Here is an 18817-nt window from a genome sequence, read left to right as displayed (position 1 = left end):
AGCCCACTGAAATTAATCTCAACAAGAGAAACACAACTGCTGATGGCAGCTCCTCACCAGTCCTAATCTAAAACAAAAACGATTTTGTCATTGCAAAATAACTAAATCACCCCCACATGATGATGGCAAACTTGTGATCAGAAAGTGTAAAGCGTGCGTGTCAGGCCTTGTACCATATTGAGCAGGTGTGCAGTGAAAAATCGTCACTCGCCTCACTGAGCTGAGGATGATTTGCTGACCGCCTCTTTTTGATAGCTGAGTAAAAAGCTGTGGCTGGTTTACATTATTTATGCCGACTGCATTATTCTGCTCCTCTCTCATCAATAACACATGGACAACGTTTGGTACAGGTTTCCTTGCATGATCTCTTCGCTGCTTCTTGACACTAGAAGGATGATTTCATTTAGTGTGTATAGTAGTTTGTTTTCTCGTGTTGGCACAAAGGAGCAGGCAATATTTAAGTCTGCAGTAGGTTCACATGTGTGCATGCATCAGCAGCGGTGACATGTTGCAGTGTTTACTGTTGTAATCTGATCGAGCCCGTCTTCGTGTTGGGGATAATTTATTATCCAATGGTAATTTGCTTGTTTCAGCTTTGGAGACACTCATGTGGAGCCTGCTGCTGTATGAAAGCTATATGTAATAATCTGAAAGCATCAGACTTAGCTTTGTCCTCATAATGTTTTATTAAAAAACAGGCTGCATTTAAGGCTTTATGATTTTAGCGCTGTACCTCTGTTTACACTAGTGGTGTGCGGATTGATATTGAAATGTATCCATTCCTCCAATACCAGTTATTTATGTTCTAGAATAGATTCTCATATTAAAATATCGATATTTTAGTAATTTGGGGTAAATTTGTAGTTTATCATTAACAGGAACACAGTGGAAAGAAACTATATCATTGAGATCGTCTAAATTGGAACTACTTCCTCTTCCGCCTTTCATAGTCATATGTGAAATACGGCTGTATAAATGTGTCGCAGCCCTTTGGCGTGCACACTCACAATAATGGCTGAGCATAAACCGAGTCATATGTGGACGTATTTTACCTCCACAAACAGCCAAGACGCAGTTTGCGATACATGTTGCAAGACCACTAACCTCGTCAAACACCTCAGAGTAAATCATATCACAGAATATGATGAGTTTATGTTGAGGCGAACCAAAGAGGAGGAGAGGAGTGGGACAGGCGCTGCTAGGGCGAGACAGACGTCTCTCGCAGAGTCCTTTAGTGTTGCAGGCAGGCACTATCCAGGTACAGAGGAGGAAAATGCTGGGTACATAGGCTAGGTCTCATTAACAGTCTTGGGGAGTAATGGAATACATGTACCGGAGTTATGTATTTAAAGTACAAAATATGAGTACTGTATTCCGTTACAGTTACCATTTAAAAAGGTGGTAATCAGAATACAGTTACTTTGTTGAAATGAATGGATTACACGGTGGTCTTTTCCTGTTTCATACGTTAGGCTATGCCCTCTCTATCTTTGGTATTTCCGTGTCGTTGGAAACCCAAACAAAACACGCAATAGGAGCATACTTGGAGTATATATATATCTATATATACTGTATATAGATATATATACAAAAAACTTGAATATTACAATGTTTATTTATCGGATAAAATAAGTTAAATGTCACCATTATTATTGCCCGGCCGGAAACAGCGGGGGTGTCCAAATTCAGAGGCTGCATCCACCTGAAGACCCGGCCTTCGTGGCCTAAGTGGGCCGGGTCCTCCGAAAGCCAGGTAGGCCAGAAGTGAGCGACTGTTACATTGGACGGTCAGAATTACGTCACGAGCTCTCGGTGGAGTGAAACTCTGCCGTCTGCTCCTTGCTATCTAAAATATAACCGGACGCTGGCGTAAATTCTCGACCATCTCACATGTCTGTTTAATCAGTTTTCTGTTTGACGTTTATTCAGTTGTATGAAGACCCTGGAGGAATCCTCCCAAGGGATTAATAAAGTTTCATTTAATCTAATCTAATCTAATAACTTTAATCTCAGCCAAACCAATTTACTTACAAACAAATAAAACACTGAAAAAAGCCAAACAATTACATTTTTAAGGTATCCGAGTGACTTATATATCATGTTTAGCCTGAGTAGCGAAAGACCGCGCGGGTCTGAAAACGATGAAGCCGGGGGTTCGCTGTTCTCACCGGCTCGAGTGACCATTGAACCCCCCAGCTAGCTATCGAGCCAGTGTTGCCAACTTAGCGACAAATCTGGCGACTTTTTCTGGTATTACTGGAGACTTATTTATGACGATTTTTTGATGTGAAAACGCGTATCGCTCGTACTCTCAACAAGAAGCGGGTGCTGCCGTGGGCACCTCACCCGTGCCAAAGCGCTCACAGGCAGAGGATAGTCCTCCCCCAGCTGCTATCAGGGCAGGAGATGTTCACACCTACGCGTCCAAACTGCAAATGAATCGCGCATGAGCGAAGCCGCTGCTCCCGCACTGACTGTAACGCAGTCAGTTCTTCTTTTACTGTTATGCTGTTTTGTGGATCACAAGGTTTAAAACTACTTATAAAAACACACACACACAAAGTAACTCCACCAGAGTGCCTCCGAAGGATGCAGCCTGGGACACAGCTTCTGTCTCTCGCTAGCAAAGTTGACCCAGACAGTTAAGCTAGTTCTCGGCTACGAGCCCGACACATAACCCAAGGTATTAGCCAGAGGTCCCTTTACTATGGTTCGGAGCCGCAGACCTGTTCTGTTATATACACACAGAATAGTTTTCTATACGAGATCGCTGCAAAAAGTGCAGCCTTACCTAGTGTCCACTCTACTGTTACTCATTTTATATTAAGATTTAAAAATCTAGTTGGTATTGGTATGACGAGTAGCCTTCGGTAGTGATGTGCAATACCACTGATTTCCTTTCCGATCCGATACCAAGTAAAATTCAGGGTAGTATTGACGATACTGATCCGATACCAATACTCTGTACAAAAACTTAATGTTTCATTGTATTTCATAATACAATATATAATTTCATTATGTAATTGTAGTAATAATATAAGGATATAGCTTCATAATGATTTCAGTACATCAGACTACTTGTTCTTATTGCTCAATAATGCAGAATAATCATATAGAAATTAAAAAAAACTTGAGGTTGTGCGCTATTTGAACACCTTGCCTGCCTGCAGCACTAAAGGACTCCGCGAGAGACGTCTGTCTCGCCCTAGCAGCACCTGTCTTCACTTCGCCTCAAGATAAACTCATCATATTCTGTGATATGATTTACTCTGAGGTGTTTGACGAGGTTAGTGGCGTTGCCAAAACACATCACTCTTGCCACATGTATTGCAAACCACGTCTTGGCTGTTTGTGGAGGTAAAATACGTCCACACATGACTCCATTTATGCTCAGCCATTGTTTTGAGTGTGCATGCCCTGTGTATTTTATTTTATTTGTAGATGATTGCCCAAGAGCAGCAACACTCACAAGATGCCTTGTAGAGATGATTGTGAAGTACCTCCAGCCTCTGTCCATAGTGGAAGACCAAAGTTTCCAGGGATTTGTGAGAGCTCTTGACTCAAAATATGAACTCCCAGGAACAAAAACACTGACAGAGACTCATCTTGTAAATTTGTTTGATGAATGCAAAGGCAAAGTAAGAGCATCTTTGCAAAATGCTTCTAGTGTTGTACTGATATGTGGACCTCACTGTCCACAGAGGCATATTTGACTGTAACATGTCATTTCATTGAAAACTGTCAAATGAGAGAATTTGTCCTAGAAACCCACTCTTTCCATGGGCAGCAGATGATATCAGCTCAGCGCTTAAGCGCATCACAGAAGAATGGTGCATAACTGAGAAGGTGGTTGCAGTTGTGACAGATAATGGTGCAAATATGGTTGCTGCAGTGCACAAAGCTGGCATCATCCCTGTTTTGCACACACACTGAATTTAGTTGTAAAGGACAGTGTAAAATCTGTCCCGGAAGTGGTGCAAGTGCTGGAAAAATGCAGTGTGATTGTTTCACCACAGCACAAACGCTACAGAAAAGCTCAGGGATATTCAGCAACAGTTGAAAATGGCAGAACACAAGCTAATTCAGTCAGTAGATACCTGCTGGAACTCTGTCTTTCACATGGTGGAGAGGCTCTGTTAGCAAAATGAAGCCGTGACCACAGCCCTCTGCCTTTTAGGGAAGAATGCATTGTGCTTAAATGTGGGAGAATTATCCCTCATCAAGCAAACAGTTGATGCACTTCGGCCATTTGAAGAAGCAACACAGGAAGTTTTATCTGAAAAACACGTTTCAGTCTCCAAAGTGATTCCACTTGTGTCACTCATTCACAGAGCTGTAGCAGCCTGTGAACGTCAGGGCAGCTCCCTTGCCACACAGCTGGCACAGCAATGTCAGCACAGATTCAGTGGTATTGAGAGCATTCACTGTCTAGTGGCAAGTACATTTCTGGATGTTAGGTTTAAACACCTTGGTTTCCGAGACAAAGACAATGTTGACATATTAAAAAAACGTCTCCACACTGAAATGCAGGAAGTGTATCAGACAGGATAGTCTGCTCCCACTCTAACTGTAAGCTCAACACCTACTGTTAGCTCTGCCTCAGGGCCTTCTACTTCAGAGTCTAGACAGTGTCCTGCACCCGCAGGTCCAGCTGCAACAAAAGGAGGGATATGGACAGATTTTGACATGGCCAACATCACCGGTCAGCTTCCAGTGATGTACCCATTGAATTACGCCAGTACTCAGAGGAAAACTCATTCCCCGAGATAAGGATCCACTGGTTTGGTGGCAAGAGCATGAACAAACCTTCCCATCCCTAAGCAGACTTGCAGTGAGCAAAAAACGGAGCAGACTTGAAGGGAAAACTGTAAATATGCTGTTGTTCCTAAACAAAAACCCTTGAATAAGGGAAAGTGTTACTGTCAAATGTTTTTGTTGAAATGTCCAGGCACGTTAAACATTAAATGACATGTTAAATTACGTGTTCACATAGCACACAACTTAAGGTTTTTTATTTGTAGGTGATAATTCTGCATTATTAAACAATAAGAACAAGTAGTCTGATGTCTTGTAATCATTATAAAGCTATAATTTGAAATACAATAAAACGGATCAGTATCTTCAAATTTTACTTGCCATTGGATCGGAAGGGAAATCATTGGTATCGCACATCACTACTTGGCATCACATTTTTCTTGCTCAATAAATAGAGCCGTTAAAGTAGCCTGCCACTGTTTCTGTCTAGTTGCGGACTTTTCCTTGCTTCAGTCTGGCACTTGAAGAGAGACAAAATGCTTTTCAGATACAAATAAATGTTTTACTTTTTTAAATGAACAGTTTCTTAATGTTACTGACATTTGCTGCATAGCTCCACCAATAATGTTATTGTTTTATTACTAGCCATAGCTGCTAGCTGTCGGGCAACTGTTGGTGTTAGCATGTATGCCAGCTAGGGCTGCACAATTTTGCATAAAATGAGAATCACGATTTTTTGGCTTAGAATTGAGATCACGATTCTCTCACGATTTTCTTTTCCAGTATAAATATTTATTGCACTTATTAACTGCACATCAACTTTGTAACAGTTGAGACTGAACATAAAAACAATAAATAAACATAAAAACAACAAGTGTCTCACATTTTGTCGTTGCCGCAAAATGTTGTACTGCTTGAAATTCCGTCTCCACCGTTGCTCGACACTGCGTGTTTAGAGCAGGTAGTGCAACAATAGAAAAATAGTTGCGGGACAGCACTGTGTAGCGTTTGTCTAGGGTGTCGATCATTTTCCTAAATCCCTCGTTTTGCACAGTGTTGATGGGAGCCATATCTTTGGTCAGGTGATAAGTAATAGCTTCCATAATTTCTTTGTGCCTGCGGGAGTTCGACGTGTATAGGGAAGCGCTGTATAAGGTTAACGTTATTGATGTTTGGGTGGTTGACCGGGACGAATTTTCTCCTGTCACTTTCTTGTCATCCCTGACGTGCTCTCCGTTGTTTTTTCCCTGCCAATTTTAGCAGCCAGCTTCTGTATCACGTGGTATAAGGCTCTGCCCTTGTCATTTGTTGAGCAGGAAGAGTGAGCGCTTGTTTTCATGCAGATTACGTCCCGAATCAAAATGCGATACAATCGTCGTCTCTTTTTTTTTTTTTTTTTAAATCGTTGTCATTTGGAAATGAGATCGCACATAAGTATGAATCGAGATCGCGATTTTCTAACAATTAATCGTGCAGCCCTAATGCCAGCCATGCTAATATTTCTGATAGCTGTTCAACAGTTAAATGTTGTTGAAATGGAAGATTTACTGACCTGTTTTTTCAGTGTTGTGAAGGTCAGCTACTTCAGCTGCTAGCGAGCTGAGTGTGCCTCTCTGTCTGCAGCAATGCTGTATGAAGCTATGTGTCATCGGAAGAGGCGAAGACGGTAGTTTTGTACTCATTCTGTTACAAATGAGTATAGAAATGAGCAATTATAATTTTTATTATCAATTAGTATATGAGTATAAATACTTTTTAAAAACTCCTCTAAAGACACAGTACGAGTAAAAGCATATTTTGCTTATTGTTTAAATTATTAAGGTTGAAAATATGTTGAGTTTAGTCCAGTTTAATCTCTTCGTAAACGTGAAGAAAAAAAAATCCCCACCAAAAAAGAGTCTACATGGAAATTACTGTGTGTCCCATTTAATCTTACCTCCATAACTTTAAATTAAACAATAACAACATTAAGGGTATGCTATTCAGAGTAACAATGACATTGTTTATGGATGAAAGCATGTCCACAGAGTCAGTAAGATCAGAGACAACACAACTGATTAGCCTGTTAAGAGTTATACGATCAGTTAGCTCTTTGGATTTAAGACAGAGACACTAAACTGTGGAATTTCTCCCACCATTTGCGTTTCCATGGTACTTGTCAGTATCATTTAGGATCTAACCTGTTCCCAAATAAGACTAAACCTGCCTGATCGATACAGCCCCAGAGAGAAAGCAAACAAGGTTTTTGGAGACTAATTGTGTGGTCTGCCACCTCGTCTGTGTCTGGTTCCACAATACCAAGGCTGCATCTCTTGGAATAAAATTTAGAGCTGTATTGTGGATGAGTCCTACTTTATCACAAGATTCAGACCCTGAAAATTAGAGGTAGAACAGGAACACACTGGCTTAAATAGGCCAATTGAAAGCCTAACAGTTTTCACCAAATTACACATAACAAGCACCCAAAACTAAACGCAGAGCTCTGAAAGAGGAACGAACCTAGTTACGTGTAAGTGGGCATGTAGGGAGAAAAGTACAACACAAACGACTGTTATGTGGTAAGAGCGAGGCAGAAATGTCAAGACTGGGGAGGAAAATGATTGATTAAAAGTTTTTTTTTAAAAAAAAGTAAATATGACATGTGGAAAGTGTGAGACAGGTGGGGAAGCAGAGAGAGAGTGAATGTTAAAACAGACTGAGAAAAACAGAGAGTCAGCAAGGAGGTGAGAAAGAGGGAGAGACATTAAAATCTAGCCCAGAGCAGGACAAAGAGAAATAGGAAAAATTGGCAGAAAGAAAGAGATGAAAAGAAAAGTCTTCTCTTGTCCACTTATCAATGATTCATCGTTAGTGCAGGTTTCAATTTTCTCCTTGTTTGGTGGAGTTGCACGCCTCCATCTTTCTCTCCCTCTCCCTCTTTCTCTCACATGCGCACACAGCGCCTCACTGTCGATCGATCGATATGACACCCTCAAGGTCAGCAGGGCTTCATTCTAGGCCCAAGTCATTACTGAGCATGCTCAGGGTACCCACCACTGCCTCCTCCTCCTTTCCCTTAACTTCCTGTAGAAAAGCAGTACTGCCTTCAGTTGTTCAGCGTTTTAAGAAACCAAAGCAAAATCTGAATGAGCTGAACTACAAAGTCAAGACTCTGAAAACAGTCAGTGTACGGCAGAGTAACCTTCAATACCTTTGCAGCACTGACTGAAAGGCGTCAGCACCAAGAGATTGTTAAAAACCAAATACAGGAATCGGGTGCCAGATCAGAGGGTCATTTTTTATGAACAAAGCAAATAATCTATAGCCATGCTTGTGGCAAAGGCACAACATAAGCACAACAGTGCATGCTAAAATGTTCTTGTGGTAATGTAACATTTACCATGTTAGCATATTTGTATATTATTTGTATATTAGCAGTAAGCTAGTGGATAGCAGGTTTGTGTGGGATACGTTTAGCCATTAAAGAAGCAAACACAATTTTTAGCAGTGATTCTTTGAACAAATTAAATCTGGGCCAAAGTGACACCACTCCTCGAGTCATGACTGTGCTTAGACCTGTAGGTACGATTTGCATCTCTAAGAAAGAATTTTCTTATTTTTGTATTAAAAAAAACCTTGTATGAATTAGTTTGGAATAACAATAATTTAAATAGTAATGCTTAATTTTATACACAGTACTGCATTTCTGAATGGTTAGGGTTATATCACTGCCTGATGCTTCAGTTCTGTTCTGTGTTCTTGAGGGGTGTTTTTTTCATATGGGATAGGGACATATGGAACAGATATTTTCCAAAACAAACGGAGTAAAATCTTTCTAGCCTGAGCCTTTAGACTCTATGTCAATGTATTCATAAATAAGAAGGGCTCATGTAAAGGTCAGCTGGTTAAGAGTTTTTGTGGTGCCTTCCAGAGTGAAGCTGGACTTTTATTAGCAACTTTAAAACTTGTTTGCAAGTCAACGGGTTATTTGTGCTAAATGGCCTAAAGCTCTGCTATTCTGAAATTATAGATACTTGAACTGCCATGCAAAATTGCACACAATTATTTTCCACCTGACAAACTTTGTGCAAAATGAGCCTTGAAAAAAATGCAGATGTAATAAAAAATGCTTTAAATTGTTTTACAGCAGGTTCTTATTCAGAGAAACTGACGTTTAACTTTGTCGTGTTTATTTCAGTTAAAGAGGGTCGAGTCTGGGCAGTTCAGTGAACACAGAAACAGAACTGCACAAATAAGTTTGTTGGAGAAAGATGACTGTGACATATTCTCAAAGGAACTGGCTGTTTATTTAAATTTGGGTTTTAATTTTTGTCTGTGAGATTGTCAGTCTGCTCACGTCTGTTGTTTATGTGCTCAGGGACGTCAGTGTGGCCCCAGATCTCCTCCTTAAAAAAGCATCATAACTTATAGCCCCGATTGCTGAAGCTTTAACAATAAAACAGTTTGCAATAAATGGTTTTAATCCTCTTCAATGTAAAATTTATTTTAGTGAAAGTTGATATTTTTATACCTTTTAAACAAAAAATACAAACTATATTAACAACGCTAAGCGAACCCTTCTGCAATGCCTTCTGCAGGAAATGGCTTTAGCCCCATGTGACCCCTTGACATAAAGCACTGATGGATGGCTAGAACAGAAGCCACCCATCTTGGTTGTTTTTGTTTATTATGAACTTTTAGTCGTGGAAGTTTTTCAAGGAACAGTTTGGTTTGATTGAAGATTTTAATGTTGAGAGCTGGAGAAAGAAAATTCAAAATGCCTACGGCAGATCCTAAGGGCAGCGATTGCTTGAAGTGCTCTGAAAATGGAAACTGCTCTTTTCCAAAGTGAAACGTTGCCTGAAGAACGTGTCTGTGCACTTTCCTGACTGCAGCTTTTTCTTTTTGTTCACGGCGCTATATAAGTGAACATCTTTGCAGTCTTTTCCACATTCATTTCTTGCGAGTTCACCTCTGCAGACTGACATATTTGAATTTGTGTTGTTCTTTGATCAGTTGTTGAAATGCTGCAAAGTTTAACAGACACCACAGAAACGTGGCGTGATACTGTAAAATGCCATCATTTTCAGAAGCTGTTTTCAAAATGTCTCATTTTTGCGGAAGATTTCGGAATTGGCTGAAGACAGGAAGTGAAGTAGGCATCGGCAATGTTTACTCATTACCTAAAGTGCCTCCTGTGGTTTCATTTTCTGTTATTTTGTGCAGGATTTGAAAGCTCTCTTCTGTGAAATCAGACAAAGCAAGCAATCAGAAGCCTTGAGAAGGCCTGTTTTGAAAAAGGAAAAATGTTTCTGGTCAGATTCAAAGATGACTACCATCATTTGGTGTTTCTCTCCTCATCTCTGGTTACGCAGCTGTATATCTTTTTGCTGTCTTATATTGGTCGGCCTGACCTTCGCTAAGAGTCGGAGCTGTGAAAAATTAGATAGCTCAAACTGTGACTGTGAGAACAGTGTGTACACATACTATTTAAGCAAGAACAGATGAAATTATTACGGAGCAGCTGAGCCTTTAAAATGTTCTTCCACTTTGAAATATGGAGGCTTTTTAAATTCGATCAGTCACTCTGAAATGCTCAGCGTGACCTCATTTTAGTCTTTCCACTGATGGCTACACACATCAAAAAACATAAATGATCGCTCAAGTAAAACCATGGCCTCGCAATGCTTACAAAGGATATATTTATCTGCATTTTTAAGACATTAACAACACTATAGTCTGGGACATGAGGTTCTCTGGCGGCAGTTGAAATATATTAATGCAAATAATTTTCAGTAATGTTATCTTCAGATGGATATCTGCCCCTTAGGATAGATCAGGCTGGAAATAATAACTTGACCGTCAAGTAATCACTACATAAACATGAGCATTATTTTCCTCAGAGTGCAGCTGTTGCTCGAGAATATTCTGATATTCACTTGGCAACACAGCAAATATAATTAGACTCTCTTTTTGCTGAACTGAACTCATTGTTCCACTGTACCACAAAAAAAAAATCATCTGTGAGAAGAAAAATGAAAAAGCATGAAGGGAAATCGTAGAATTCAGTTTCATCAAAAACACAGAAAGGTTCTTACTCTGTTTACTTGAAGGCCAACAGTTTTATATAACATCTAACAAAGGCTAGACAGCGGTTTGTTTACCACATACACAACAGAGGTAGTCTTTTACTGGTTATGATAAATGAAACCAGGAACTAAACAAGCAAACAAATAAATAAACAAAACAGAAGTATTTGTCCTTTTCTGATTTCTTTGGGGGGATTTTCATAGTGGTCACACATGTTTCAGATCAAACACATTTTAGTGTCAGATTAAGATTAAATATAAAATGCCATTTTTAAATATTGATTAATTTATTAAGAAAAAAAAGCCAAGCAAACCTACCCGACCCTATGTGAAAAAGTAATTAACCCCTAAACCTAATAACCGGTTATGCAAATCTTGGCAGCAAGACCTGCATTTAAGTGTTTGCAATAACTGCTAATGAGTCTTTCACATCACTGTGGAGCAATTTTGGCCCACCCTGCTTTGCAAAATTGTTTAAATTCAACCACATTTGAGTTTTTTCCAACATGAACAGCCTGTTTAAGGTGACGCCAAAGCAGCTGAAACCACCTTGAAGCAATCCAAATTCTTCATTTTTTTGAAATTTCAAAAGTCATTTGAAGGTGGCATGATGTGCTGCTTTATGAAAACTTTTAGCTTCTATTCAAGTGATTTTTTTTTAATTCAACTGGTCTGGCAGGAATCAGTCTGGGTGTGGATTGTGACATAGAGCATGAAGTAACTGTGGTTAACCACAATCACTTCATGATTTAACAAGGGGGCAATTACTTTTTTGTACAGGGGCATGTCAGTTTGCGTAGCTTTTTTTCCCTTTAATAAATGAATTCATCATCCATATTACTTGCTTGTATATTTGTATAAATGTGTAGTGGCAACTTGTGAAATTTTTGTGTTATATTTTTTAAGAAGTAAAGTTCAATTTCAGAAACAGACGTTGGAGCTAGTGTGTCATACCAACACCAGGCAGGTTGATTGCTTTCTTAGATTTGTAAAACTTTTATAATAATATTTAAAATAATAAAAGTTACAGGTACTTAGTTATACACTGTATGTATATTTTTTGTTCTCACTGATATTTTTCTCTATCAATCCAGTTTTGTATGACTTTCATCAGTCTCTGTATTCATAATCGTGTCATATCAGTTCTTTTTAAAAATCTGAAATGTTCTGGCATCCCATAGGGACTCGAATCAAAAGCACCCAATTCTGCCTAAGCAGTTTTAATAAACAGAAGTATTTATTTGGTCTTAAAGTAAACACAGTATCAAGTTAGGTGTGCTCTTTCAATTACTTTTAGGAAGAAAGACTGTTACTGCATTGATCATCTGGAAATTATCAGAACTTTGGAGACCTTGCCAGATCTCCTGTACCTATGACAGCTGTGGCATGCCCTGGTCACACCACACATGAAAAATAGAGCTGAAACCTTGCATGCTGTAATCCAAGAAGCTAGTGACTGTCAAATGCTTGTCTGGAAAATCTGCTTGGAAAAAAGTGTTACCTTTGTCCTGAAACACAGAGAGGAAGGTATCAGCTACTCTGAAATCGTGTGCTTTAACTGTGCTGTGTTTAGCTTGGTTTGTCCGGTTTCTGGTCCCTGTATATAACTGTAGTAAGAGCTTGTTTTCAATGCCAGCAAAAAGTCAAACTCATCGTCGGCGGGTCCCTGCTGGGCTGCCCTATGTCAAAAACTCTGTTCAGAACTTTTACAGTAGGAGGTTATAGGCACAGCCAAGATGTCGAGGGTTCCCTGTTTGATTCCAGAATCTCGTCTTTGCTATTTGCAGATGATATTGTTCTATTGGCGATATCGGGTGGTGAATGTCCATTGGTTTGCTTTGTAGAATAGTGTGAAACAGCCGGGGTGAGAGTTAGAACATCCAGGTCTGAGGCCATGGTTCCCAACTAAAAAAGGGTCATTTGCTCACTACAGGTTCAAAATAAGGGGAGGGTGGAGCGGGAGATTAACATAAAGATCAGTTTGGTGTCTGCAGAGATCTGTGTGCTGCAATAAAGAGTGAGCTGGCTGTCAAAGCAAAGTTGACAATTTACAGTAGAGCTCTGTGTTCGTACCTACTTTTGGTCATGAGCGCTGGATAATGACTAGTAGAATGAGCTTGTGGATACAAGTGACAGGGTCATTTAGGACTCAAGTGTAGAGCCACTACTTCAGTAGAAAAGAACCAGCTGTGAGGTATTTTGGACATCGCATCAGGATACCTCCTAGACGCCTCCTAGGTGAAGTGTTTCTGGCATCTTGAACTGGCAGATGTCCCTGAGGCAGAGCAAGACATACTGGAAAGATGAACTCCTTGTGGCTGACTGATTGCATGTTTATTTAAATGTTTTTAGAGTCAAAGTGACCCTGACTGGTTTGGGACTCAGAGGTGGTCTACTAAACAGAGGTCAGTTGCTCAATCTGTGGCTCCTTGGACAAGATACTGAACACCAAGTTGCCTTCAATGGATGGAAGTGCGACTGTGTGAATGTTAGGTTAAAAGTGCTCATAAAACACAAATGTATAGAAAACAGCCATTTCATGAATGTGTGTGTAAATGGGTGAATGAGGCTTGTAATGACACAGACCTAAAATTGAGCAGAAAAGCACTATATAAGCACCAAACACAACACGTAATGGTTACCTGAAATGACTGAATGATCCAAGGATAGGAAATAAGCTTTTAAGTGGTTTGTACTTCAAATATAATTTGAGCATTTTCCTGGCTTGTGCCAGAGTGATTCACGTTGTATTTATTCTCAGGAAATTAGCAGTTGGAATTTTTTCTTTTATTAGGTTTTTAATTTAGTCATCAGAATTTGAGTTCACACCATGGGTGCTTGCCTATGCAGAAGGATTTCATGTGTCAACAGGTACACCATGTCAGCGTGATGTTGTTGCTCAGACAGTATGACAGTGTCTTGCTGTTCAAGGTCTTGCTGGTTGCTTAGGACACGTCATTGCTGCCAAAGAGTGTGTACGTTGAATCACGGTTTGGCTTTTTCTTGGCAGCAGGTTGGATAGCCGTATTATAGCCTCTATGTTAATGAGGTTTTAGCTATCAATCAACCCCTAGTCCTGCTGGACTAAGGCAGCTACTCAAGAGGCCAAGAGACACAGAGAGAAACACACATGGAAGTGCAAAGTTTTCTTGAATATGTATGAGAGTTGGCAAAAGGGCATGCCAGTATCGTTTACGGTGTCTGGCTGCTTTTGCGTTTCATATTTGTGCATTTGTGTAGCATTTTCTGCACAGCGGGGGCCAAAAAAGTGGTGAGAGAGAGAAAGAGAGCATCAGTGCAGAGCAGTTGGGAACAGCACTATAACAGATAGAGGTTTATTGATGGATCAATTGATCGTTGAGCCAGGATGCTTCTGTCTTCTTGGCTCTGTTTTCATATAGCGGCCTAATGCTAAGGTCAGCAGCTCTGTTTTTGTGGATTCTGTTTTATGACCTTGCGTATCTGGAAGAGGCAGCTTGAAGCCGACACAGAAAAGCAAACGTCTTTCCTAAAAAACTGATTACACTGAGTGGTAGTCAGAGTGCTCTCAAAGTTATGAGGAAAACATCATTTATGTGAATTCGGTACGCCTGACACTGTTTTTAAAATGCTTTTAGGACAATCAGATCTGGTGTGGATGGCACACCCAGTGTAAATGACCAAGAAGATGATCTGGGATGCAATTTGTTTTTCCCAGCTGGTCTGTTGTCGACTTGTTGCTGTGCTTGGAAACATTGTCATTTTGCATGATCCAGCTTGGGCCAAACTTTAGCTGTCAGACCGATGGACTCACATTTCACCCTAGAAAGTATCGTGTCCCAACAGGGCTTTGTATATCAAACACAACTGTTTGATACTCCCTGTTAAACAAATACTTTACTGGTGACATAATAACTCTACAGAGTAGGAGCTTTGATCTTTAAGAGGAATGCAAGTAAAATATAAAAACTAGTGGTAGTTATGTTATTACACCTTCCAAAACTGAAAGACGTCTGCAAATATTCATAGTCGAGGTTCTGAAGCCTGAGAATGACTTATTAAATATCAGAATTTCACTGTAACGAGCAGCTATGATTCACAGTAATGTACAGCTCTTTGTGATAACGGTTAAATGCTGTAAATACTTGTGGGGGGGGAAACAAGGCGCTATTGTATTTATTTGTTTTTCCTTACTTAGTGTGACTGTTTTTGTCACTAACAAGGAGATAGACACAGGGGAGTGTAATATAAATATTAAAGTTAAAAAAAAATGTTCTGGGCTCTAAGGAAAACTAATGTATCATTGTAATGACCAAGCTGCTGAGAGCGTTACTCTGTATAGTATCTAATAAGACGAGAGGTCTTTTTTTAAAAAAAAAACATTTTTACAGTTCGAAACATTTTTAACTACAGCGGCGTCTCGACACAGACAAACTACCAAACTGAGGCAGTGACAGATGTCTCACAGCTGTCTCCTTGAGCCAGTTTTGAAGTTTTTCTCTTTGTCTCATTTAGTGCAATACAGGATTGACATTCAGGGGAAGTGGCGGTGAAAAGGCAGTAAATAATCGTGCAGGGAGATTTTCAGTGCAGCTCATTTTTAATGTGAATAAAATGGAAACATTGATGCTGTTCAGCTCCTGGCTTTGACATATAGTGTAGTTTTTCTAATGCATGGACCAGTGTTTGTATGTGTGTTCGTGTGTATAGTTGTCAGAAGGTCTGCAGTGTGACATGGTCAACTTCCGTTGCCCATTGCATACTGTTGCCGTGGCAACCTGCGTCATTGCCAACCCGCGCCGCTCCAAAACTAAATCATTATCACTTGCTGAGTATGAAGGTAGTGATTCACTCCTCTTGCGCACACACACACACACACACACATACATATATATAAATGAGGACTCATGAACCGACACCTGGTACCGACTAAAGTCAGTTGAAGCTGAAATGAGAGCAGACAAAAGACGTCAATTTGTAAATCCCAAGTTCATTACTGCAGCATGGTGCCTCAAGCAGAGAGATCTTTTGCTCCATTTACTGGCTTTGTTTATGAAGTGAGTCATGGCAAGAACAACATTTTTCCCTCTTCCTACACGGACCGGCGATGATTGGCAGCAAAACATGAGACTGATCTGGATTTTGAAGGTTGAAATTACACCTTTAAATCTGGCTGGTGTGCTGATTTGAGACGCAGAGTAAAGAAAGTTTGGCACATCAAGTAGCGAACTGTATTTGTTTTAAATATATTGAAGAGCAAGACAAACAACAGGCAGCTGCAAACCTATTTATGAGTGCCCGTCCGTAAATAGACGTAGACAGAAGAGCATAGGATTTCCTTTTTCTCACACCATTTAAATCAGTGGTAAGGTTGCCACTCTCAGCGAGTAGAAAAATCTGAAAATCAGCCTCTATCTGAAATCAACACAACGGATCTTTAAAAAACACATCAAATTTTTAAAGAAGCCCAGACCTTCTTACGTTTCAGGACTTTTTCAGTTGACAGCCTGGATCGTGACACAGTCCTGGCTTTGCTAAAATACATAAACCATCTCATGGAAACCAGTAAACACCACCCACCGCACCTCCCATGTTACATTCCTCTGCTGTGTGCTGGGGTGCCAGCGTACTAAACATCCAATAATGATCCTCAGCTGGATTAATATTTCTTACATCTTAGTAACAAATCACAGCTTTAAAAGTGTCGCTTTTATTTGTAACATCACCGCAACAAGGAAGCTCAAGACACTTCCCTCGCGGGGGGCTAACTGGGTTTACTGTCTCCGCTGTCACTGCCTGCTGGTAGTAAAGTGAGAGTCTGTTGTTTTCTGGCATGTTTACTTTTAGTCCACTGCCAATCTGGAAAATTTTCTTTCAGTTTTTGCAAAAAAGAAATGACAAACACAGCTTAAGGAGGGGAGCCGAATGTTGTTTTTGGCTCACCTCACTGTTTCCTTTATCATAAAGTGTCAGCTGTCTGGAATGGTTTTCTCCTTTACTTTCCTGCCCTGTCAGATGCCTCAGCCATCACTTTGCTGCTGCTGCTGCTGCTGCCTGGGCTGACTTTATTCCCAGTGCTCGGGCTACCTAATTACACATCCTTCTTACTTGGACCAAGACACATTGTTCTAGGGACAAGGCATAACAAGCATGTTTGCAGTTACAGGATGATTACACACAATCTGGATGTACGCCTCGCTATTATAAGTTTACTCGTTAGTGCTGTTTTTCACTTTCAATAAGCGGAGATGCTAATGGGGGACGTTTATCATTACCATCCAAAACTCCCCTAACCCCTGGCTCTCATTAGTTTTTGGATTGTAGCTTCATGTTAATTATTTGTCAGTTTACAGACTTTGTCCTCAGTTCGTGCAGAATTACAACCCTAGCTGCAGAACTAAACAAAAAATGTAGTTTGCTAATTATTTTCTGTAACTAGGTAATTGATTGGGCTCCATATATTAAATGAATTATTTTCCATAGCCATAAAATGACACTGATCAGATGTGGCGTTGATGTTTTTTATTCCGGATTTGTATGCATTTGAGCACTGTTGACCTCGTGACATACTACCTCTGTTTGAGCCAGCAGTAAAAGCTACAAGCTTTTTTGGACTAATTTTCCTTCATAGCTGCAGGAGTTGGCAAAATTTCCCTCTAAAACTCAGCGGGAGATGCAAAGCCAAACAGTATGTGAAGTCCAAATGATTCGAGGCACGTTTTGTATTGTGCTAGTTGGACATTTGAAGCAGCGCAGCAGAAAATCAGCTGAAATGCAGCTGAATTTGTATTGAAATCACTGCTGTGACACTCCTGAAACGTGACTTTCCATCTCTTTTTCCCCTCCCTCATCTCTATATCCCTCCTCTCATCTGTTTGATGTTTTCTAAGACATGCCTCTCTCACATATCAGCTTAGGCCACGTTTTTTTTTTTTTCCGTGACATTTCTTATTTCGTCCATTTGGCATGCATTTGAACCTTAATGCCACATCCAGCAGAGAAGTTTCATTTGTTTTGGTTGGCTCAGCCTCTGTCATAAACTGACAGGTTGGTAATATACACATAATCCTCTACCACAGATACGGCTGTTCTGTTGTGCTGGAACAGACTCCCCCAGTGACATGCCAGGTGTTGGTATCAGTCTGTAATTTTACAAAGAAACATGCAGCTGATTATCTTTAATGAATTGTGCGCGCGTGTGCACATGTCTTTGGCAGAAAGCGTAAACAGTTGGAAATGTGGAAAAGCCCATTACAGTATCTGGTGTGTGTGTGTGTGTGTCTCCATTGATTGGGTTGCAGTTGAGCACTCCAAAGCAAAGTTCAGATGTGTTTAGGATCAATGAATTTATTGTTCATGTTTGGAAAAAGGTCACTTCACCCCTACTGTGAGTAAATATTTTTTAAACAAATAAACACTTAGCACTTTGCTAGGAAACCTCTCTGCTGTTTTTCTGTATAAAATATCGGTGACCATGACCTTTTCTGCGTGCTGATGAATAAATATGGTCAACTTTATCACACACATGTGCAAATAGATGGTGAAGAGGGTGCAAGAGCACTCTTGCACCCTCTTCACCAGCTCGTTAACGAGCTAACCATGCTAATGATTCACGCCGTGCAGCCCCACGCACGGGGCGATCCGCGCTAACTTGCTAACGGAGATTTGCAGCGTTAATGCAGTTATGGCGTTAAACTCATGTTAACGCTGATTAACGCTGACAACTGCTTAATTGTCCCGGCTCGGGAAATAGACCCAATAGCGCGACATGAAAAAGAAGTAAAAAAAAAACTGGAAAAGAACATAAAATATGGGGCAACGCAGTGATGCAGGCTGGCAGATGATGAGATGCTGAACTGCTGGTATGTAAGCAGCTAACGAGGTGGGGAAGATGCGGTGATCTTACTGGCAGGAGAGCAGGGCAGGTGGGAGTGGCAGGTCTGAAACAGTTTGTTGATAATGGACAATTAGAAATAATGAATCACTCTGACCCTCGATGAGGGGGCTGCACAGGC

General features: G+C 40.3%; 1 protein-coding gene and 1 long non-coding RNA gene across 4 annotated transcripts in view; one reads left to right on the top strand and one right to left on the bottom strand.

Moving 5' to 3' along the window:
- ntrk2a (neurotrophic tyrosine kinase, receptor, type 2a) overlaps positions 1–18817 on the top strand; it is a 107006-nt gene that overhangs the window by 29272 nt on the left and 58917 nt on the right. The window lies entirely within an intron of this gene.
- Positions 1220–5098, bottom strand: LOC120733447. The gene is made up of 3 exons (XR_005695827.1): positions 4982–5098; positions 4376–4377; positions 1220–1250 (listed from the first exon to the last, which is right to left on the bottom strand). It is a non-coding gene; the product is annotated as an uncharacterized LOC120733447 (long non-coding RNA).

This window comes from Simochromis diagramma, unplaced genomic scaffold (assembly GCF_900408965.1).
Source record: "Simochromis diagramma unplaced genomic scaffold, fSimDia1.1 OVJJ01000284.1, whole genome shotgun sequence".
Taxonomy (NCBI): Eukaryota; Metazoa; Chordata; class Actinopteri; order Cichliformes; family Cichlidae; genus Simochromis; species Simochromis diagramma.
This window is presented reverse-complemented; position numbering and strand designations above follow the sequence as displayed.